Genomic DNA, 23,793 nt, shown 5'->3' on the forward strand with positions numbered 1-23,793 from the left:
GGAAAAAGGTTAACAAAAAGTAGATTGTAACCGTGGAAGAGGAAAACCAGAGTTCTATTTCTCTGGCCTACACTTGACTCTTTTAAACAATCAGGGAGAAACTATTACTGTTTATCTTTACGGAAAAAATACCAAAAGCTGGATAATAGAGATTTTTTTACCGTGGAACTGCAAAACCACAGTTATAATTTACTGGTGTATACCAGACTTTTTTAAATAGATATATTTGCGGCTGAACAGTGAGCCACACACTCAAACTGTTTTTTGTTATTTTTTAGGTAAAAATGGCCCAAAAGCGGATAATACAGAGGGTTTGAACCATGGAACTGCAAAACCACACTTCTATTTCTTTGGCATACACCAGACTCTTTTTTTTAAACAGATATATTTGTGTCTGAACTGTCAGACACACTTTCTTTTTTTTTTTTGTTGGGGGGGGGGGGGGGGTTTCACCAAAAGGTTAATAAGACGGGTATTTGTACAGTGTGAAGGAGGAAAAAAAAAGAGGATTTCGATGAAAAAAAAGGATTTTTCCTGGCCCCCGAGACCTGGAGCTAAGTCCCAGAAATTTCAGTAACAGGAGCACACAGGACTGTAATGCAGCGTTTGCTGGTATAACCACTGCGTCTCCTATACAGCCTGCCTGCCTGATATCTGGGATGGATATTAGTCCTGAGAAGGACTGTTTGTTTGATTTGGCAGCCATTACAGACCCTACACTAACTATTTTGCAGTATATATCTCTCCCTAAATCAGCAGCGCTGTCCCTACACTGTCTGATCCCAGCCGTCTGTGTCCAAGATGGTGGCGCCCAGTTTTAAATACTCGAGGTGACGCTGTGCGGCCAGCCAATCAATGTAATGCCCACAACCAACATGACTGCGGCATTACAGTGACTGGCTGGCAATCCCTGCATGTTCATTGGCTCTGTAAAGAGCGCCAAACATGCAGGGTGGAGACCCGAGCTCCCGCCCGAGTAACCCGGAAATGCTCGGTGCTCGCCGAACATCCCGAGTAGCGTGATGCTCGGGCCAGTACCGAGCAGTGTCGAGCATGCTCGCTCAACACTACTGTCAACCAAACAATCGGCAAAAGCTTCTAATTGTATGGGGTCCTTTAGGATCCCTCAGCATTCGTATTATACCGGTTTTGGTCAGATAAGATAAAAGCAGCCAAAATGGACATTTTCACTATAACAATCGATCGTCGGGTATTTTTGTGAAAAAAAAAAAAGATTGATGAAAACAATGTCTGACCGGCAAATCATCGTTCTAAACACAGATCTCCGATATTGGATATTTTTTAGCCTGATGATAACCACTGGCTGCATCAATGGCTGAAAACAGTCTAACACGGTCAATGTGGTCTGAGATGATGGTTTTCTATCACCAACGAACAAACGTTCACACAAGGAATGATCATTCGGCAGAGGACCTTTGTCTTATGTGTTTGGGGGACTTCTCAGTGGTTAATCCAATGGCAAAAATGATCAAAATGTGTCACAATGAATGACAGTAATCACTAACGGGCTGCAATCTCCTCTACTTATACAGAGGGAAAAGCTATTAAGATTAAATAGTAAAACAGCGTCATACAAAAATCGTGGAGATCAGAATCAATGAAGCTTATTAACTTATACTAGGGACAGACAAACATCTAAACTTGTTCTTCCAAGTGGGGGGTCCACAAGACAAAATAACAAATACAGCTCATACAATTGAAGCTTCCATAGAGGGGCATGGAAGTTCAGTCTCTAGTAACACCCTCCAACTGACATTAGCCAAAACAAATGCTCCACTGCATAATTTAGGGCTTACAGGGTGAGTATATTTTTCCCGCGATGCTGGGTGGGTCCCCTGAGTATATTTGGCCCGCTATTCTGGGTGGGTTCCTCACCCGGCATTGCACTTTCAACTGTATCGGCATCTTAGATGCCTGTGAAAGAAATGATGCAGGACGGAGAGTCAGGAATCAGCTGAAACTCCCTCTCCCCTGACTCCCCCTTTGCGTCTGATGTCTCAGTGCAGCGGGTGCGATGACATTGTTACAAAGCGCCCGCTGTACCGAGATGTGCAGAGGATCTGAAGACACCATGAAGAAACCAGAGCAGAGAGGGAACGGGCAGAGGTGAGTATTTCTTTTTTTAATGTAGGCCCCTTATACTGTATGGAGCCCCATGTAGGACCCTTATTCTGTATGGAGCACAATGCGGGCCCATTATTCTGTATGGAGCACTATGTGATGCCCATTCTGTTTGGAGGACTGTGTGGGGCCCATTATACTGTATGGAGGACTATGTGGGGATTACAGTTGGAGACCCATACTGTGAAGGGGTCCATTATTTTTTGTTGGGTGGATTTATGAAGGGGCGGTACAGTAGGGTTATCATACCGTGCGTGTGGAGGAATTCACGGTGGGTGTATCAGTGTGTTTGGGTTCACTATTGTTGGCATCATAATGCATTATCCAATGTTTTATTACATATTTAAATTAGACCTATTGGGCCATATGCTTTTTACTGATCTTACATAAAATAAAATATTGGAGTAATATAATATAAGATCTATTAATTAAAATGTTCTTTGTTCGTGGGACAACCCCTCTAAGTTTGTTTCCATATGAAAAAAATCATCGTTATATTTGATAAGGAGAAATGTCCTCAATAATTTTAGGCATTTTTTTAATAAATATCAAGGTTGGCCACGACTTTGTCCAAGCTGTTAATTTTGGCCTCTGTGTATTTGAGTTTGACATCCCAGGTTCGGGGTAACCATTCACATGGTCAATGAGTATATTCCACTGCAGTATGAAAAAGTGGGGCCGCTAAATAATACAGATGTCTACTGATGAGTGAACAATGAACTACGGAATACGGAAAAGGAAGACATCATAAACCACCAGAACTCCTCCCATATGGATAAAGAGACATCTATATTCAGGGTCGGACTGGGCTGGCGGGATACCGGGAATTTTCCCGGTGGGCCCCGCCCCTTGCTGCAGAGGAGAGGGGGAGAAAAGAGCAAAAAAAAAAAATCCTGCGGTTTTAAGGGGCACAGGCCCTTTAAAAGCGCAGGCACAGTGTATGCGGGGACGCACGCACGCGGCGTTCATTACCTGAACCACCGCGGCGCACGTCCCAGTGAAGCAGCTGAAGCGGCGCGTCTCCCTTCGCCGGCCGGCGTATGACGTCATCGTCATGCGCCTGCTGTGAAGGAGGCGCGCAGCTCAGGAGAAGGAGGACACCGCACGGGAGCGCAGGAAGGTAAGAGGTGTGTGTGTGTGTGTGTGTGTGTATGTAATGGTCTGGGCCCCTGGCTGGACACACAAGGGGGGGAAGCCCAGCTGGACAGACACACAAGGGGGGGAAGCCCAGCTGGACGGACACACAAGGGGGGGGAAGCCCAGCTGGACGGACACACAAGGGGGGGGAAGCCCAGCTGGACGGACACACAAGGGGGGGGGGAAGCCCAGCTGGACGGACACACAAGGGGGGGGGGGAAGCCCAGCTGGACGGACACACAAGGGGGGGGGGAAGCCCAGCTGGACGGACACACAAGGGGGGGAAGCCCAGCTGGACGGACACACAAGGGGGGATGCCCAGCTGGACGGACACACAAGGGGGGAAGCCTTATAATCAAAGTTTCTCAGCAGGTGCATATTAACTAATAGTTAGAGCTCCATGGCTAGCACCTAATGACATTTACTGTAGGCAAATCGCTAATGATACATATACCGCGAAGGAAAAAATGCGATCAAAGCTACACAGCAGGTAGTTGATCATAAAATATAGCTTTTATTAAATATATGATTTAAAAAGAATACATCACATAATATAGCAGAACAGTGCACAACGTACATAACAAAAATATCTTAAAATACCATCATATTCAATGGACAAAGAAGTCCACACGTGAGGCGCCCACCAAAAATATATAGTATAGACACTAGTGGTCCTGATCAACAGATCTCTAATGTATATGTCCAAGTAGTGTATCATTGGTGGTCAGCTAGTGCTGCCCAACTGTATAGCAAGATACCCATGTCAGTGACCATATAATGTAAAAGTAAAGTCTACCTGGACAGAGGGCTGACAACGAAAGTGCTCACATGTGCTCACATGTGCTCACGAAAGTGCTCACATGAAGAAGGTAACGCCGAAACGCGCGTCGGGGTGGACGCGTGGTCCACATGTGAGCACTTTCGTTGTCAGCCCTCTGTCCAGGTAGACTTTACTTTTACATTATATGGTCACTGACATGGGTATCTTGCTATACAGTTGGGCAGCACTAGCTGACCACCAATGATACACTACTTGGACATATACATTAGAGATCTGTTGATCAGGACCACTAGTGTCTATACTATATATTTTTGGTGGGCGCCTCACGTGTGGACTTCTTTGTCCATTGAATATGAAGGTATTTTAACATATTTTTGTTATGTACGTTGTGCACTGTTCTGCTATATTAAGGGGGGAAGCCTGCCTGGACACACAAGGGGGAACCCTGCCTGGACACACAAGGGGGGAAGCCCACCTTGCCTGGACACACAAGGGGGGGAACCTTGCCTGGACACACAAGGTGGGGGAACCTTGCCTGGACACACAAGGGGGGACCCTGGTTGGACACACAAGGGGGGACCCTGGCTGAACCCAGGCAAAGGGGGGGTGGGCAGGATGGATATATGGGGGGGGGCAGGCTGGACTCATGGCGGCCAGGATGGATATATGGGGGCAGGCTGGATATATGGGGGGGCATGCTGGACACATGGGAGGCCAGGACGGATATATGGGGGGGCAGGCTGGACACATGGGAGGCCAGGATGGATATATGGGGGGGCAGGCTGGACACATGGGAGGTCAGGATGGATACATGGGGGGGGCAGGCTGGACTCATGGAGGCCAGGATGGATCTATGGGGGGGCAGGCTGAACACATGGAGGCCAGGATGGATCTATGGAGGGGGGGCAGGCTGAACACATGGAGGCCAGGATGGATATATGGGGGGGATAGGCTGGACACATGGGGGGCTAGGATGGATATGTGGAGGGGCAGGCTCGATACACGTGAGCTAACATAAATATATGGAGGGGCACGCTGGATACATGGGGGGTGTCAGGATGGATATATGAGGAGGCAGGCTGGACACATTGAGGCCAGGATGGATATATGGGGAGGCAGGCTGGAAACATGGAGGCAAGGATGAATATGTGGGGGGGGCAGGCTGGCCACATGGGGGGCTAGGATGGGTATATGGGAGGGGGCAGGCTCGATACACGTGTGCTAGGATAAATATATGGAGGGGTCACACTGGACAAATGGGGGCCAGAAGGGATATATGCAGGTGGGTGTCAGGATGGATACATGGAGTCCAGGATGGATACATGGAGGGGCAGGCTGGAAACATGGAGGGCTAGGATGGATATATGGGGGGGGGCAGGCTCGATACATGTGGGCTAGGATAAATATATGGAGAGGCCACCCTGGACATATGGGGGCCAGAAGGGACATATGGGGGTGCCTGGCTGGACAAGGGACTTAATTACTGTTTGGGGGACAGATTGAAGAACATACTTTATTAGTTTATGGTGGCCAGTGGGGAACATTATTACTTTAGTTTCCTATTATTATTATTATTACATTATTACTTCAGTAATATAATTTACTTTTTAGGAAATTGTTTTCCATGGGATGGGACAAAAGAGGGGTCCTGTTACTTTGCAGGATGGCACTATGTTGCTTTTTTTCTTCAACTGGTATAGTGTAGAAGTCGGGGGAGTGGGAATGTGCTCTAGAAGAGATCAGTTATTGATAACTGTGTGTTATTTTCTGCAGAGACGATTCCTGGCTGGAAGAAGTGATGGCCGTCTGTGCCAGATGAAGATGAAGGACTTCACCTAGAGATGTCACTGTTGAGTCAGTGTGTTACATGTACACTTACACTACACACGTGGTCAAAATTGTTGGTACCCCTCGTTTCATGAAAGAAAAACCCACAATGGTCACAGAAATAACTTGAATCTGATAAATTACAAACTTTTGAAAATGAACAAATGAAAGTCAGACATTGCTTTTCTGCTTCCACAGAATTTTAAAAAAAATTAACCTCATGAAATCGGCCTGGACAGAAATGATGGTTCTCTTCTTCTTAACTTAATATTTTGTTGAACAACTTTTTGAGGCAATCACTGTAATCAAACGATTTCTGTAACTGTCAATGAGACTTCTGTACCTCTCAATAGGTATTTTGGCCTACTCCTCATGAGCAAACTGCTACAGTTGTCTCGTGTTTGAAGGTTGCCTTTTCCATGTTTCAGCTCTTTCCAAAGATGCTCAATAGGATTTAGGTCAGGGCTCATAGAAGGCCACTTCAGAACAGTCCAATGTTTTCCTCTTAGCCATTCTTGGGTCACTATCCTGTTGCAAGACCCATGACCTGTGACTGAGACCAAGCTTTCTGACACTGGGCAGCACATTTCTCTCTAGAATTCCTTGATAGTCTTGAGATTTCATTGTACCCTGCAGAGATTCAAGACACCTTGTGCCAGATGCAGCAGAGCAGCCCCAGAACATAACAGCCTCCCCCATGTTTCAGAGTAGGGACAGTGTTCTTTTCTTGATATGCTTCATTTTTCCGTCTGTGAACATAGAGCTGATGTGCCTTGCCAAAAACTTCCATTTTTGTCTCATCTGTCCATAGGACATTCTCCCAGAAGCTTTGTGGCTTGTCAACATGTAGTTTGCCAAGTTCTAGTCTGGCTTTTTTATTATTTTTTTTTTCAACAATGGTGTTCTCCTTGGTCGTCTCCCATGAATTCCACTTTGTATCAAACAACGATGGATAGTATGATCTGACACTGATGTTCCTTGAGCTTGAAGTTCACCTTTAATCTCTTTAGAAGTTTTCCTGGACTCTTCTGTTACCATTCATATTATCCGTCTCTTTGATTTGTCATAAATTTTCCTCCTGTGGCCACGTCCAGGGAGGTTGGCTACAGTCCTATAGATCTTAAATTTCTGAATAATATGTGACACTGTAGTCAAAGGAACATAAAGCTGCTTGGAGATGGTCTTATAACCTTTACCTTTAACATGCTTTTCTATAACTTTCTTTCTAATCTCCCGAGACAACTCTTTCCTTTGCTTCCTCTGGTCCATGTTAAGTGTGGTACACACCATGTCACCAAACCTCACAGTGAGTATCTGTAGCCCTATATACAGGCCCACTGACTGATTACAAGATTGTAGACACCTATGATGCTAATTAGTGGGCACAACTTGATTTAACATGTCCCTTTTGTCACATTATTTTCAGGGGTACCATAATTTCTTTCCAGGCCTATTTCATGAGTTTATTTTTTTTTTAAATTCTGTGGAAGCAGAAAAGCAATGTCTGACTTTCATTTCTTCATTTTCATAGATTTTTAAATTTATTATTACTTTTGTCAGATTCAAGCTATTTCTGTGACCATTGTGGGTTTTTCTTTCATTAAACGAGGGGTACCAACAATTCTGATCATGTGTCTATATAGTATATACAGAGCTCCTGTGTATGTCACTGGTGATCACTGTATTACCTGTACACTATATACAGAGCTGCTGTTTATAATGTCACTGGTGATCACTGTATTTATTACCTGTACACGAACACTATATACAGAGCTCCTGTGTATAATATCACTGGTGATCACTGTGTTACCTGTACACTAACACTATATAGAGAGCTCCTGTGTATAATGTCGCTGGTGGCAATAACAGTGTTGTTAGTATTGTGGTTTGTATTCATGATCAGTATTGTAGTATTTGGTCACTTTGGGGTGGTAATATGTGGTCTGGTCATGGTGTGGCCATATTTATTCCTTGTATGTGGTATTATTCGGTCACTTTGTGGTGGTAATATATGATCTAGTCATGGTGTGGCGATATTTGTCCCTTTTGTATGTGATATTATTGGTGTTGATATAGTGAACTGTGTTGTGTATGGCGGTCATTTTGTTCTTGCTGATATTAACTAGGAAAAGATTTTTTTCCATTAGGCCACAGCCCCACCATTAGTATTTGGTCAGTATTTTTTCTCAGGAGTCGCTGCCAAAACAAGTAGTGGGTGATAACTGCAGAATTGTTGCACTTGTTCCTATTCTACCTTTTCTCTGATTGTTCCTCACCTGGTTTTGTCTCCCACTCCTGAAAAAAAAAATACTGACCAAATACTGATAGTGGGGCCGTGGCTTTAGAGATTAAATACTTGGACCAGAGCGGCAGAGATGCACTTACAGGGGTTCTCCGGTGAAAACAAGTAATCACCTCTGCACAGGATCAGTAATAATATTGATTGGTGGGGGTCTGACTGCTGGGACACAATCGGCAGAATGTGGAGCTTTTCTCCCCATTAGACTGGAGCTCATGTGCGACTCGACCACTGATCCAATCATTCCCTCAGTGGCTGTAAGCGCTGCTCTTTTTTGGAAGCCCCCAAGAGAATGAATGGAGCTGCGGTCAGACGTCCCACCTGTCGCTGCATTTTAAAATGGGGATAAGTGTCCTGTCAGGGATGAAACTTCCCCATTCTTCTGATAGGTGCGTTTTCCAATGTTCGGACCCAAACGATCAATAAGTTATCACCTATCCTGTAGAGCCCATGGATCGGTGATAACTTATTTTAACCAAAGAAGCCCTTTACTGCAAACTACCGTAATTCTACATCCCAGTTAGTGTCGCACAGTATATGTGCAGGAGCCGCCAGTCAATGCTATGCTATAACAGGGATAGCGGATAACAGATATTTGCATATGGCTGTAGGTGGGCCCCTAGAGTCAGTTCTCCCTGTGGGCCCCAGACACCCCAGTCCGACCCTGTCTATATTCTTAGTATTTATATGTAAGCTCATAATTTTCATCTAACACCATATGTCAGCCCGTGGATGACGGACGTAACACGTCTGTATCTAAACTGCCCCACGGTGGTACCCACTAAAATCTATTGCACCTTCATAATATTGTAGATGGAATCACAAGGGAAATCAATAAATGATTATTAATTTGGTCTTTTGAAAATGCAACTCTTCAGACAAGGGCACAAGCTGCCATCACTATGGGCGTTTATATACATAAGGGGCGGCAGGGTATACACTGAGTGTATGCACAATATATACATGACAAAACATATCTTAATGATGGATCACACCCAAGGACTGAAACTTTGTGTATTCATACTGCTATTGTCTTTATGGATCTAGGTCTTTCTATAGCAGTTGAGATGTTACCAGCAATGGGCTCCATCTTGTTTTGGTGGTATTAACATAACAAAGCCTGAGGTGGAGGGATCAGCACTTAACAAGCCCTTTTCACATCTGATCTAATATTGGCATCTGTGAAGACAACAACTCAAACCTCAACTTTAGTATCCAACCCCAGGAAACCTTCAATATGCCATCACCGATCCTGTTCAGCATTGAGAAGATACTGCAGATGGACTCCAACATGGGTGGTGGTGTAGGAGAAGACGATGGTCCAGTGTGACCCAAACATGACATCAGGTCAAGAGAAGAAGTCCTCCAGGAAAAAGAATTACCAGCGATACCCCAAACCTCCATACTCTTACCTGGCCATGATTGCGCTGGTGATACAATGTGTCCCAGACAAGAAGCTGAAGCTGTCGCAGGTAAGAGAACGATGTTATAAAGGACAATTAGAGGATATCAAGAAATCATTTAAGGCTGTTCTCACACTGAGTGGACAAATTATGTCTTCTGCTCAATCACACACAGGAAAAAATACTAAGATTTCCCTGCATTGTGTGAATTAACTGATAAATGTTATAACAGCAGAAAACATCCAGGTTCAAAGATTTCTAAACTTCTTGCTGGTTCTTTACCCTCAATACAAAACTTCAGTTCTAAGAAATGCTCTATAGAAAAGCATTCTCAATTTAGGATAGAAAGGTTCACTGTTATTAAGAAATTTGTAGGACTGAGGTTTTTTCTTTGCTTTTAGATTTTAGAAAAGATCAGCGACTTCTTCCCCATCTTCAATGGAGAATACTAAGGATGGAAAGACTCCATGACACAACCTGTCCTCGAACGACTGCTTCAGAAGGGTGAGGACTCAGCGTGGTCATTTACTGGGGTGACTCTCTTCTAATGGACGTTGCTGGTTTTCATGTATGAGGGGAGATTTCTATACATTTTAAGATGCATCATTTTATGAGATGGTAAATGGTGGAAATCGGGTGAAATCATCAATATGGTGCACGGAGTAACACCTACTTAACTAGCTACAAGTCCTGTCTTAAACCTTAAACATTTCATGATTCTAATACAAGATCTAATAAAATTGCTGTATTTTACAATGGTCTCTTAGATCAGATCTCACTTTCTGGACACGTTTCAGCTCATAGTAATTTTATCTAATTCGCTTCGTACACGCCAGGTTCTCCTCCATAAACCTCATCACACACAGCGCTGTAGTTCTCCTCTAATGAGTCAGGACTTTTCTTCATCTCACAGAATATTTATAACCGCAGTAACAATTTTCTAGCTCATGAATTTCATCTGCTTAATTTTAGGCGTCTTTTTTGTTACAATATTTTTTAAAGAATTTGATATTATTTTAGAAGGTATCATATTGATAACAGTTTCTGAAAATCTATTTCCCATTCCTAATATAATTGAAAAATAGTGCTTCCTAAAGACCCCTAAAAATAAACTCAAAGATGCCAGACTTTTCTATATTGATAGAAAATTTCCCTAGAAATTAGGGAACGATCCTACACCCCGCTCAAGGCCTTCACACAAGACACAGACATGGATACAGACATTACTTACATTAAAAATGTAGAAGGGAAAAGTCTGAGGCTCTGAGTAAAAAATGGAAACCTATTGTATGAACGTCTTCTACATGACTATGTATATACACGCTCAGTAGTAACCCTCCACATTTTCCATATAGCCACCCTTCCCATTTACAAAGTTATTATCACAATAACTTATTCTCTATGACCCCTATATACAGTAGTGACTTTATGTTCCTGAAATTAGAAATGTATTTGAACCATTATCTGATTTTATTTCATCTTTATTTCAGGAGCTGAAGGATCCAAAACAGACTCAGGCCAAAGGAAACTTCTGGACAGTGGATGTGAGTCGGGTCCCTCCTGATTCCATGAAGCTCCAGGACACGGCGGTCAGCAAGCAGGACATCTACGCACCTGACCTGGCCCCTACATCCTTCATGGATATCCCTACAGATCTATAGGTTCCCATCCTCATTCTCTTCCAAACCACATAGATCCCATCAGATCAGAAACAGAAGCAACTGCTCCGGCCAACTTTTCTGCTCCAGATTCCGAATTTTCTTTCCCAATGATTCTATGGAACCTTCCCACATCATATCCAGATGCGTTGATCCCCCTCCCAGTATACACCCACTTGTGCGTCATCCCAACTACCCAACCATAACCTTGTATAACTACCCATCACCATCTTATTTTTATCCCCCATTTCCATCTTCTTCCAATCCGCCTTATTAATACTCCTCTAATCTACGACCACATTTACCCCTCCCCCACGGCCCCTGGATATGAATCCCCTTCTGTCAATTTTCCCCCAACAGAACCGTGTTTGACATCTCAGGATACTCCACACACGCTGGGAATATTCCCCACCAAAGTCCATCCAGGGACCACCAAGGACACTTCAAGCTTCCCCGGCTTTTGTAAATAGTTGTTCATTGTTTGCTTGTTTTTGTTTTATTCTTAATAAACTGCTTTTTACTATAAACAGTTATTATCCTGGTTCTTTATATGTAAATGTGACCCTAAAGCTTCCCGTGAAAATGAACGTTCTAGTCACCAACTATCTGTGTAAGATTCCGGCCTTAGTCATTTTGGGTCAATATCTCCATAAACCTCTTGAGAAGAGATTCTGTATGTCTCATTATATAACCAGAGGCGCAGAGGATCAGTATGGGCGCCTCGTCTCCGCATGTAGAACCAGATTTTCATTAAAAAGCCTCACTCTGCTCTATCAATCAGTATGTTTATTCTGATATCAAATATTTACACTTTATGTTTTACTACGTAAAAATAAATAGAAAATTCAATGTCAAGTGATTTTATATATATATATATACACATTTATCTCACTTGACATTGAATTCTCTATTTATTTTTTTATATATAAAATAGATTTTTTTTAAGTGCACACCTTTTGATGGCTGTTTAGCCCATTTTTGTTGGGAGGCAAACAAAGCCTGCAATTATTTTCTTTCTGTGTTAGATCCAATGACATTTATTGTGGGATCTGATTGTATTAGTTAAAGATGGTTTCTGGCTGTATAACACTGACATTAATTTGTTCTCCAAGAGTCAAATAGCGCTCAGTCCCTTCCGAGTCTCATTTTCTCCTATTATGCCTATTAAAATTAATAACTTGGGGCCAAAGCAACATTTTAGTGGAAAAATTGTAATTTTTCATTTATTCAGCAATTATACAATTTTGTGAAGCGCCTGAGTGTTAAAAATGCTCAGTACACCCCTAGATGAATTTCTCAAGAAGTGTAGCTTCCAAAATGAGGTCACTTGTGGGGGTTTCCGCTGTTTTGCATTTCAGGGGCTCTCCAAATGTGACATAGCGTCCGCAATCTATTCCAGCCAAAATTACGCTCCAGAATTTAATTGGTGCTCCTTCCCTTCTGAGCACTGCCATGCGACCAAACAGTAGTTCTCCATCACAAATGGGGTATCAGAGTAGTCAGGAGAAATTGCGCAACAAATTATATAGTCCATTTTCTCCTGTTAACTTGTGAAAATGAAAAATTTGAGGCTAAAGCAACCTTTTTTGTGGGGAAAAATTAGATTTTTTTTCTTTTCATGGCTCAATGTTATAAAATTCTGTTAAGTAGCTGGGGGTTCAAGGTGCTCACCACACCTCTAGATACATTCCTTGAGGGATCTAGTTTCCAAAATGTGGTCACTTTTTGCTGTTTCCACTGTTTAGGCACAACAGGGGCTCTGCAAACACGACTTGGCTTGTGCTATCGATTTCAGCCAGTTTTGCATTCCAAAAGTCAATTGGCGCTCCTTCCCTTCAGAGCCCTGCTATGTGCCAAAATAGTAGTTTTTCACAACATATAGACTATTGGTGAACTCAGGAGAAACTGCACAACAAATTGCATGGTCTATTTTCTCCTGTTACCGTTTTAAAAATGCAAAATTTGGGGCTAAATCAATATTTTAGTGGGGAAAAAGTACAATTTTTAGTTTTTCCTTACACATTTCTTTAATTCTGGTGAAACCTGTAAAGGGTTAATACATTAATTGAATGTAGTTTTGAGCACCTTGAGGGGTGCAGTTTTTAAAATGGTGTAACTTTTGGGTATTTTCTGTCATATAGACCCCTCAAAGTCACTTCAAATGTGATGTGGTCCCTTAAAAAAATTGGTTTTGTAAATGTTGTTGGAAAATAAATCGGTGGTCAATTTTTAACCCTTCCAACTTCCTAACAAAAATAAAAATTGTGCTGATATAAAGTAAACATGTGGGAACTTTTATTTATTAACTATTTAGTGTGACATAACTCTCTGGTTTAAGGGCATACCAATTAAAAGTGTGAAAATTGCAACAATTTTCAACATTTTCTCTAAATTTCCAATTTTTTCACAAATAAACACAAGTCATATTGAACAGATTTTACCAATGTCATCAAGTACAATATGTCACGAAAAAATCTCAGTATCAGTGGGATCCATAGAAGTGTTCCAGTTATTACCTCATAAAGTGACAGAATTGTAAAATTTGACTCGGTCAGGAAGGTGAAAACAGGCTGGGGATGTGAAGGGGTTAAAGCACTGATATAGCAGGAAATCCCGATAAATCCCATATTATCTGTGTTAAGGGAATGTGAAAATTGAAAGAGCGGAGAACTATCGTATTTTTTGGACTATAAGACGCACTTTTTTCCTCCAAAATTTTGGAGGAAAGTGTGTGGTGCGTCTCAGTCCGAATACTATATACCTGTATATACTGTATGGCTCTGTGTGGTAGGAGGTATGGGGGAGCGGCAGAGGGGGATCAGCGGGGCACAGGAGGTAGCAGCCGCTTGCTGCAGCCAACGCTGTGCCCGCTACTAAAGAAAATGAACATTCGCTGCTCCTCATGCCCATGGGCGTGGAAAGCAATGAATATTCGGTTTCCTTAATAGCGCGTACACTGTACCTGCAGCGCGCTCCTGCTGCCGCTCTGCGGTCTTTGTGCCCGCTAATAAAACTCATGAATATTCCCTACAACCCACTCCCATGGGTTGTAGTGAATATTCATGGGTCTTTAACAGCAGGCACGCTGGCCGCAGAACGGCAGCAGGAGCCGGGGTGCTGTACAGTGTGACGGCTATTGAAGAGACTGAATGGTCACCGCTCCCCACGCAGAGTCCCGGCATGAGGAGCAGTGACTATTCCGGCACAGCACTTCACTGTGTGAGGGCGCATTGCAGGGATGTCATGTGCGCCCTGCCATGCGCAACTCATGCAGTAAGAGTGTCAGCAGAGAGAGGAGGTGAGTATGATTATTTTTTTGTGGGCAGCATGACCGGGGCCATGCATACCAGGATAGAGGATCAAGGGGTGCCATGCATACCAGGGTGGGGGATAAAGGGGTGTCATGCATACCACGATTGGGGATCAAGGGGTGCCATGCATACCAGGATTGGGGATCAAGGGGTGCCATGAAGACCAGAATGGGGGATCAAGGGGTGCCATGCATACCAGGATTGGGGATCAAGAGGTGCCATGCATACCAGGATGGGGAATAAAGGGGTGTCATGAAGACCAGGATGGGGGATAAAGGGGTACCATGCACACCAGGATGGGGATGAGGGCCACGTATATAAGGATGGGATAGGGGCCACATATACCAGGAAAGAGGGGCCATACATACCAGGATGGAGAATATTAACAGAATTGGGAGACATTACCCCAATACCAGTGTCAGCAGCAGACCCCCTCCCCCATAACAGGGCATCATGACCACATTTTTTGCTTACATTTTTTTTCCTATTTTCCTCCTCTAAAACCTTAGGTGCGTCTTATGATCCGGTGCGTCTTATAGTCCGAAAAATGCGGTAATCCAACAATTGATTTTTATTACTGAATTACTAATCGAGGACAAATGGTTCTCCGGAGAATTTCCTACATTGTGAGAACACAAATGCCACATTAATCGGGTATTAATTATTGAAAGGAACTTCTACATCTCTATAGGGACAGCAGCCAATTATAAAAATAAATGGAAATTATGGACAGAATTTCTAGGGGACGAGCGAGGACACTTATTTGGTGAAGATCGAGCTGAAACAATAGATTGATAAAATTCTTTCCCAATCCAAGAGAGGAAAAAACAAGGAAAACCTGTATGTATGAAGATGGTTATTACAAATTCAGAATGAACAAAACCTTTGAGGATTCTTAGGTTTTATTTTTTTCTCAACTCACAGAAACAAAAATTGTATTTTTTTTTCCTTCTGGGGAAGGAGAGTGGGGGGCCGCCTGTGGAGTGGTGTGGCCTGGAATTGTGGGGGCTCAGTCTTGCAGTATGGGCGCTGGGAGGGTCCGGGCCGCCTGCCCTGCTGGAGCATGGCCACTGTGGCGGTGGTGAGCGCACGACGCCGCTCCTTTAAGGCAATAAGTTTGGACCCACTGAGAGGTTCGCCGTGACGTGGCAGTGGTCTTCATACAGTCTGAGCAGAATGTTAAACTAGGAACCTCATATTCAGTATATACATTTTTGCCGAGAGGCATTAGATCAATGTATGATTTTATGATTTTTTTCCTCTGCGGTCCATATCTCTTTTTTCAGCACTTTGCAAAAACTGTAACTTTTGTTTCAGGAGAATGTGAAGTAAAATGTCAAAATGTCTGTCTTTAACCCCCTCCCTTTCTCCATAGAATTTTGCAAGCACCAACTGCCATCTATCTCAGTCATGTCTGTCTTTCTTCATTGAATACAGATTTTACAAATGTTCCCCCTGAGTTGAGAGTGAAAGCTCAGTCCTGGAGGAGAAAGAAGCAGATTTCTCTGAGATATAGGACGTTGTTACTTATTTTCATGGCCACTATTGAGTTATGAAATAAAAATTAAAACGTCTGTTACTCTTTAATCGTTTTCTTGTGAATGGGGTGCCCACAAGACGAAACAGTAAATGCACCTTGTAAATTCAGACTTCACTAGACGAGGCGTAGAGGTCCAGTTTTCGGTGACCCCCTCCCTCCTGATATTAGCCAGAGCAAATACTCGGTGGTTGGGATCAGGTTCGCCGTTCACATGGTCAATGAATATATTCCCTCAGAGAATACAAATGAGCGAGTGCTAAATAATACATATGAAAGGCAAGGAACCCCCACTGCTTTCTCCCCCTATAAGACCCCCTTAACACCTTCTCCGCTCCCCTCTTTCAGCTTCTTCTTCTTAGCCCACTTTCTTCCATACATTTTTGACACTTGGAGCATTTTAACCATTTCAGTACCCCCTTGGTTCTGGCTTTGCACCAGACTTCTAGCACCGCACCCATTTACTGCATCGGTCTCCTCCGTCTATATCGTCATTAACCCTTTCCAGCCTTCTTCGTCTTGTCAGATTCTCGGAGACAATGCCAGGACATTGCAGCCAATTCTCCCACGGTTTTTCAGACTTACTTCAGGCTTTTCTCGTCATAGAGATTTTCCTTTCAAGTTGTTTCTTCCCGATCAATGAATTTATTCTTTCCACTCATCTTGGAAGTTTCTCCTGTAACCAACGTTTCACAATCATTTTCCTGGCTTGATGAAGTATTTTTGCAATAACCAATTGATCTGCAGCCGGACCCATTAATTCCCCACATATCCCAACAACCCCACTGTAGGATCTCTTGGCCCCTTACATTACATATTCTATAAATCAGTCCTATTACCGCTCTCCCCAAAAACCCCAAAACATGTGTTTAAGATCTGTTACGATGTCTTCAGGGCACCTGGGACACTTTCCATCTGTTCTCAGGACCGTTTTCCATTGGATTGTTGGGGATTTGTTTCTTCATTTTTAAATGTTAAAAAAAATCCTTTTATTAATTATATTAAAATAAACATACTCGTCATCACAAAAAAATCCTGAATCAGAGTGGAAATAGCTCTGGGATTGCATCCTGTTCCAAACATCTTATATATACCTCCACTTAGTCAATAAGTTATAACCACAGTTCATCAATAGTACATCATCTTCACGAGGGAAAGCTAGGCGAAACGCGCGTCGGGCGTGTGGCAAGAGCACTGGGTCTGTATCCTTATCTCCCTTTGTCTGCCATTCTTTAATGGACTATTGACATTTTTTGGCTTATGTTTTGCTAATACAGTTTTGCACTGGTCACTTTACAATAGTATTTGATGTGATGAATTTATGTATTATCTTTATAGTGGGCGGTATGCACTATTCACTTTATTTGTCTACAACTATACTACATAAATCCAAAAGAGCAAAATAATTGGTGACCAGATATCCCTTATTGAATAAAGAATCTATAAATGTGACTCATGGTCAGTATAAAATGAACATTTATTGAAAAATTAATAAAAACACATAAGAGACAATAATACAAAAGAGGAAAAAAGTAAACAGAAAAATGGGCATCTGAGGGTAGGTAGAAGCATAAATCAATATATAAAATCATGTACAAAAAACACACAATGACCAAAACCAGCCTAAGTAAAGACACATATGGAAACTATCATTTGGGTAAAGTGCAAAGTGCAACAAGAATGTCCCAAGTGGGTAAGTCTTATTACTTAGTAGTCTTAGTACTTACCCACTTGGGACATTCTTGTTGCACTTTGCACTTTACCCAAATGATAGTTTCCATATGTGTCTTTACTTAGGCTGGCTTTGGTCATTGTGTGTTTTTTTGTACATTATTTTATATATCGATTTATGCTTCTACCTACCCTCAGATGCCCATTTTTCTGTTTACTTTTTTCCTCTTTTGTATTATTGTCTCTTATGTGTTTTTATGAATTTTTCAATAAATGTTCATTTTAAACTATACTACATAATAGATTTAATTAGCAATTGGATATTTCACCCCAGTATTAAATTTTTGATAGAGTGCAATCCAGAACCTTAATAACTAGATGATGTACTATTGATGAACTGTGGTTATAACTTATTGACTAAGTGGAGATATATAGAAGGCGTTTGGAATAAGATGCAATCCCAGAGCTATTTCCACTCTGATTTAGGATTATTATTTGTTTATTAGTGATGACTAGTGTTGAGCGATACCTTCCGATATCGGGAAATATCGGATCGGATTGGATCGGACCGATACCGAAAAAGTATCGGATATCGCCGATTCCGATACCGGAAACCAATGCAAGTCAATGGGACAGAAATATCGGAATGAAAATAAACCCTTTCTTTCCTTGTAGGTTAATTCTACATGAAGGAAAACAACTAAGCATAATGTAGAATGTATTGGGGGAGGTGGGGGAGACAATAAAGGCATAGAGGTTTAGCCCAATCAAATGGAATAGCAGGAATTAATATATTTTTTAAGACGTTCTGAGTTACGGAAATATTGACTATGTTAAGTATTTTTATATTTTGTCAGATATTTATGTTTCACTACTTCCATGCTCTTCACCTTCTTTTTTACTTCTCCCACACTTTCTCCTTCATCATCCTCAGCATCTTTTTCATCCTCTTCTTCTTCACCTTCTTCATCTTCTTCTTCTTCAACTTCTTCGTATTATTCTTTTTTTTTTACATTCTTCATATTCTACTTCTTCATCTTCTTCATATTCTTCTTCTTCATCATATTCTTATTTGTGACAGGCATTCCTGTAGTTGTTATCTATAAAAGGTTGGACATTACACCTTTCGTTCTGCCCGTCACAAAAGATTTACAACAGGATTTGTCCGCATTCAGTTTGGCCTACAGCAGCAGGTCTTTTCCAGGGGCACCACGAGGAGGAACGGACTCACCCCCATACACTGCTTAGTCATCTTCTGCTTATAATTTAGATATTATCTTTTGCTCTGATTTTTAGTCTTATGCTTAATGTTCTTCCGCTTTTTGTTCTGCAGCTTCTTGTATTTCTGCTTCTTGGTTTTCTGTCTCTTGTTCTTCTGTATCTTGGTGCTTGTCTTCTCTTCTTTGTCCTCTTGGTCAACTTCTTCAGGGTCATCTTCTTGGTCTTCTTCGGGGTGGTCTTCAGGGTCGTCGTCTTCGGGGGTCCTCGTCTTCGGGGTCCTCGTCTTCTTCGGGTTGGTCTTCTGGGTCCTCGTCTTCGGGGTCCTCGTCTTCTTCGGGGTGGTCTTCAGGGTCCTCGTCTTCTTCGGGGTGGTCTTCAGGGTCCTCGTCTTCTTCGGGGTGGTCTTCAGGGTCCTCGTCTTCAGGGTCGTTGTCTTCGGGGTTCTCGTCTTCTTAGGGTTGGTCTTCAGGGTCCTCGTCTTCAGGGTCCTCGTCAGGGAGATCCAGAGTGATTACCAAGAACCATTTCAAAAAGCTTGAACTTGGAAATGTAGCAGAAGGTACAAGAAAGCTGAGGAACTACCGAGAACCAGCTGACGGTACTGGAACCCGGATGGGTAGCAGAAGGTACAAGAGCCAATGGAACTGCCGAAGACCAGCTGACGGTACTGGAACTCGGTTACTAAGCAGGAGGTACCTGTGCCAGAAAGCACTACCAAGGACCAGCAGACGTTGGTGGAACTTGGATACCGAGAAGGAGGCACCTAATCCAAAGGCACTGCCGAGAACCAGCTGACGGTACTGGAACCCGGATGGGTAGCAGAAGGTACCCATGTAAAAAAAAGTTCAAGGCCGCGAGCCGGTCGCAGTTACCAAAACCCACAGTCCTACAGGGGGTGCTTGTCCTATTGGCACTATGGAACCAGCCTTCATTGCCTGATCCCGCAGCCCACATAGGAGTCACCTAAACTGCAGGCACCATAGAGTCTGCTAACCCGACCGCAACACAACAGGACAACGCATTGGAGGCAAAGTGACGTTGACACTACCCGGAAACAGCTGGCGTGCTGGAACCAGGCTGGGCAGGAGGGAGTACCCGTGCCAAAGTCACTGCCGAGAACCAGCTGACGGTACTGGAACCCGGATGGGTAGTAGAAGGTACAAGAGCAAATGGAACTACCGAGGACCAGCTGACGGTACTGGAACCCGGATGGGTAGCAGAAGGTACAAGAGCCAATGGAACTGCCGAAGACCAGCTGACGGTACTGGAACTTGGTTACTAAGCAGGAGGTACCTGTGCCAGAAAGCACTACCAAGGACCAGCAGACGTTGGTGGAACTTGGATACCGAGAAGGAGGCACCTAATCCAAAGGCACTGCCGAGAACCAGCTGACGGTACTGGAACCCGGATGGGTAGCAGAAGGTACCCATGTAAAAAAAAGTTCAAGGCCGCGAGCCGGCCGCAGTTACCAAAACCCACAGTCCTACAGGGGGTGCTTGTCCTATAGGCACTATGGAACCAGCCTTCATTGCTAGATCCCGCAGCCCACATAGGTGTCACCTAAACTGCAGGCACCATAGAGCCGGCTAACCCGACCGCAACACGACAGGACAACGCATTGGAGGCAAAGTGACGTTGACACTACCCGGAAACAGCTGGCGTGCTGGAACCAGGCTGGGCAGGAGGGAGTAGCCGTGCCAAAATCACTGCCGAGAACCAGCTGACGGTACTGGAACCCGGATGGGTAGTAGAAGGTACAAGAGCAAATGGAACTACCGAGGACCAGCTGACGGTACTGGAACCCGGATGGGTAGCAGAAGGTACAAGAGCCAATGGAACTGCCGAAGACCAGCTGACGGTACTGGAACTCGGTTACTAAGCTGGAGGTGCCAGAAAGCACTACCAAGGACCAGCAGACGTTGGTGGAACTTGGATACCGAGAAGGAGGCACCTAATCCAAAGGCACTGCCGAGAACCAGCTGACGGTACTGGAACCCGGATGGGTAGCAGAAGGTACCCATGTAAAAAAAAGTTCAAGGCCGCGAGCCGGCCGCAGTTACCAAAACCCACAGTCCTACAGGGGGTGCTTGTCCTATAGGCACTATGGAACCAGCCTTCATTGCAAGATCCCGCAGCCCACATAGGAGTCACCTAAACTGCAGGCACCATAGAGTCGGCTAACCCGACCGCAACACGACAGGACAACGCATTGGAGGCAAAGTGACGTTGACACTACCCGGAAACAGCTGGCGTGCTGGAACCAGGCTGGGCAGGAGGGAGTACCCGTGCCAAAGTCACTGCCGAGAACCAGCTGACGGTACTGGAACCCGGATGGGTAGGAGAAGGTACAAGAGCAAATGGAACTACCGAGGACCAGCTGACGGTACTGGAACCCGGATGGGTAGCAGAAGGTACAAGAGCCAATGGAACTGCCGAAGACCAGCTGACGGTACTGGAATTCGGTTACTAAGCAGGAGGTACCTGTGCCAGAAAGCACTACCAAGGACCAGCAGACGTTGGTGGAACTTGGATACCGAGAAGGAGGCACCTAATCCAAAGGCACTGCCGAGAACCAGCTGACGGTACTGGAACCAAGATGGGTAGCAGAAGGTACCCATGTAAAAAAAGTTCAAGGCCGCGAGCCTGCCGCAGTTACCAAAACCCACAGTCCTACAGGGGGTGCTTGTCCTATAGGCACTATGGAACCAGCCTTCATTGCCAGATCCCGCAGCCCACATAGGAGTCACCTAAACTGCAGGCACCATAGAGTCTGCTAACCCGACCGCAACACGACAGGACAACGCATTGGAGGCAAAGTGACGTTGACACTACCCGGAAACAGCTGGTGTGCTGGAACCAGGCTGGGCAGGAGGGAGTACCCGTGCCAAAGTCACTGCCGAGAACCAGCTGACGGTACTGGAACCCGGATGGGTAGTAGAAGGTACAAGAGCAAATGGAACTACCGAGGACCAGCTGACGGTACTGGAACCCGGATGGGTAGCAGAAGGTACAAGAGCCAATGGAACTGCCGAAGACCAGCTGACGGTACTGGAACTTGGTTACTAAGCAGGAGGTACCTGTGCCAGAAAGCACTACCAAGGACCAGCAGACGTTGGTGGAACTTGGATACCGAGAAGGAGGCACCTAATCCAAAGGCACTGCCGAGAACCAGCTGACGGTACTGGAACCCGGATGGGTAGCAGAAGGTATCCATGTAAAAAAAAGTTCAAGGCCGCGAGCCGGCCGCAGTTACCAAAACCCACAGTCCTACAGGGGGTGCTTGTCCTATAGGCACTATGCAACCAGCCTTCATTGCCAGATCCCGCAGCCCACATAGGAGTCACCTAAACTGCAGGCACCATAGAGTCGGCTAACCCGACCGCAACACGACAGGACAACGCATTGGAGGCAAAGTGACGTTGACACTACCTGGAAACAGCTGGCGTGCTGGAACCAGGCTGGGCAGGAGGGTGTACCCGTGCCAAAGTCACTGCCGAGAACCAGCTGACGGTACTGGAACCCGGATGGGTAGTAGAAGGTACAAGAGCAAATGGAACTACCGAGGACCAGCTGACGGTACTGGAACCCAGGGTGAATACTAAAAACAGAGTGGAGCCAGAGGTGTAATTGGAGCAAGTTTTAAATCAGTAGTACAGTGGATGTGGACAAAGCAGGTGAATTTGCCGGACACACAGCAGGGGAACAGCTGACGTTACTGAACCCCAATAACACGGCAGCAAGTGTTGACTGTGCAGACGGCACTTCCGAGCGCCAACTGGTGGTGTTGGAGCTCAGGGATAATACTGAAAACAGAGGAGCCAGAGGTGTAATTGGAGCAACTTTAAAATCTGTAGTAGTGAGAATGTGGACAGAGCAGGAGAAATTGCCATCCGCACAGCAGGGGAGCAGCTGACGTTACTGAACCCCAATAACACGGCAGCAAGTGTTGACTGTGCAGACGGCACTTCCGAGCGCCAACTGGCGATGTTGGAGCTCAGCGATAATACTGAAAACAGAGGAGCCAGAGGTGTATTTGGAGGAGGTTTTAAATCAGTAGTACAGTGGATGTAGACAGAGCAGGAGAAATTGCCGTCCGCACAGCAGGGGAACAGCTGACGTTACTGAACCCCAATAACACGGCAGCAAGTGTTGACTGTGCAGACGGCACTTCCGAGCGCCAACTGGCGGTGTTGGAGCTCAGGGATAATACTGAAAACAGAGGAGCCAGAGGTGTAATTGGAGCAACTTTAAAATCTGTAGTAGTGAGAATGTGGACAGAGCAGGAGAAATTGCCGTCCGCACAGCAGGGGAACAGCTGACGTTACTGAACCCCAATAACACGGCAGCAAGTGTTGACTGTGCAGACGGCACTTCCGAGCGCCAACTGGCGGTGTTGGAGCTCAGGGATTACAGTTCAGGTGGTAGAAACATGAACAGAACATTAGACCTGGATACTTTTGCAAACAATTATTTATTCTGGAAGAGGACTGGCAAATTCATGAGAGATCCAGTCCTTGTTCATTTTGAGAAAAGTAAGCCGGTCAACGTTATCGGAGGATAGTCGCATGCGACGGTCTGTTAGTACACCACCTGCGGCACTAAAGACGCGTTCCAATAATACACTAGCAGCAGGGCAAGCTAGCACCTCCAATGCATACTGACTTAGCTCTGGCCATGTATCTAGCTTACAGACCCAAAACTTGAAGGGAGAAGAGCCGTCTGGGAGTACACTAAGAGGGCAAGACATGTAGTCTGTCACCATCTGACGGAAACGTTGCCTCCTGCTGACTGGAGCCGTCTGTGATG

General features: G+C 44.5%; 1 pseudogene; it reads left to right on the top strand.

Annotated features, from left to right (window-relative positions):
• The first annotated feature begins 2,068 nt into the window (after positions 1–2,068).
• On the top strand, positions 2,069–16,114 carry LOC141229500 (forkhead activin signal transducer 3-like; annotated as a pseudogene).
• The last annotated feature ends 7,679 nt before the right edge of the window (positions 16,115–23,793 follow it).

Source organism: Phyllobates terribilis, unplaced genomic scaffold, assembly GCF_046119375.1.
Source record: "Phyllobates terribilis strain yellow unplaced genomic scaffold, ASM4611937v1 Scaffold_482__1_contigs__length_1377538, whole genome shotgun sequence".
Classification (NCBI taxonomy): Eukaryota; Metazoa; Chordata; class Amphibia; order Anura; family Dendrobatidae; genus Phyllobates; species Phyllobates terribilis.